This window comes from Pundamilia nyererei, unplaced genomic scaffold, assembly GCF_000239375.1.
Source record: "Pundamilia nyererei isolate P.nyererei 1_Seehausen unplaced genomic scaffold, PunNye1.0 scaffold00123, whole genome shotgun sequence".
Lineage (NCBI taxonomy): Eukaryota > Metazoa > Chordata > Actinopteri > Cichliformes > Cichlidae > Pundamilia > Pundamilia nyererei.
Genome location: NW_005187524.1, coordinates 968,738 through 970,518, shown reverse-complemented (window position 1 = coordinate 970,518; position 1,781 = coordinate 968,738).

The following is a 1,781-nucleotide window of genomic DNA, read 5'->3' as shown; positions in this document are numbered from 1 at the left end:
CCTGCGGATCCTTGGGGGATTTGTTAGTGGAGTTTATTACAGAACAACTCGCAATGAAAGAGGTTAAGGAAACAAACAGTCCTTCAGCTTTCTGTCGTGCTGGTGTGCCGAACAGAAACAGAAAGACCTTCTAAATGATCTGTTAGTGAGAAAGAGGATAAGCTTATGTGCCAAAACATGTTTTTAATGTGTCACAAAGAAAAACTTTTTTTTGTCTTTTTGATGGCTGCAAACTCTTAGATAAGATTAAAATTGCGAGATAGGAACACAAAGAGTAAAAGGTGCGAGCATCGCTGAGATGATGAGACACAATGCGAGAAAGAAAGAACACACGTGGCAGTGAAAGTGATTAAACGATAGCACGGATAACGACATGCTACCTTATCTTCTGCCTGGCGCAGAAACAAAGGGATGGATCTAATCAAGGTAATCGTGCTGGAAGTAGCAGTCAGCGAGTATAAACGTGTGGAGTAATTAGCCATTTGCTTCTAATTACCAGGTTGTCATTCAAAAGCTTCCTGAATATAGTTTTTCAAACCAGGATGCAACCTCTTTACAAAGAAGAAGCTCGTTATGATTCAGCGTCTGCTTCACAGTTAGTGAATTCCAATGAAAAACTTCACTAAAAAAAAAAAGCAGCATCACTTAGCATAAGTAAAAACAGACTATCGATGATGACGACGATGATGATGATGATGCTCAAAACAGTGATTGTATAATTTAATCTTGAGCTGATCCTCCTAAACATGAATAATACATGTTATTATCACCGCAGCGTATGAATGGGGTTGACACTGATGCTGACTAATGCAAGTGGAAGAAGCTCGCAGAGGTAAGTCTCTGAAAAGCTTTTCATGAAGTCCCTCCGTTCTTGTAAGCAGTTTTGGATTTCCACTTCATGGCCCATTTCCTTTTCCCGGGATGTGAGCCAAAATCAGCATGTGTCATTTGGAACGTCAGAGTGGAACGCATTGAATAAGGGATGTCCCTGTGGACCTTCTGTCATCAGATGTAGCATTGTGCATAGCAGTGGATAAAAGATATTCCCTTTGACTGGTTCCTTTTATAATGGTGGCACAGGTCATATGGCGAGCAGAGAAAGTTGGCGGTTGTAGACATATCTCTACACTTCCTGACGAATAAAATAAATCTAGGACACCAATGCCACCATGCCAGAGATGGTTGTGTTACTAATGCAAAGCAGGGCTTTGAGCTAAATGCTAAAATATCTGCACATTAGCATGTTTGCATCTTCATATCTGGCTATTGTCAGATGAGATATTTACAGGGTCATAAAGGCTTGATGCGACTTGGCAGGCACAGACTGCATGTTGCGAACTAGAAGAAGCATGCTGTGTATTATGAGCTGTGGCAGTGGGAAGGAGGTGTCAGAAACAAATTATCGGAAATAAGAATAAACGCAAACGATGGTGTGAATAACTCCGCCTGCCTTGGAAAAAAAGGAAAAATGACAGACATCTGTGGCTTTGACCATGGGTGGTAGAAGTAGGTCAGTGTTGAGTATTGAAAGATGTCACATGACAGGAAGATTTTATATATGGCTGATGCAAGCAAGTTCTTCCAAGTCAATATGAATATTTCAGATATTCACACTGGCATGCTCCCAAGGACAAATGACTGAATTCTAGTATGTGCAATGGACTTTCCATTGTGGTTGCATTTTCCTGGTTGGCTATCTAAAATGAAAAAGAGTACCTTTTTTTTAAGGGTTACACTTTTATGGGCATCTAGTCTCTGTCTGTCCTTGTGCTCCTGCCCAG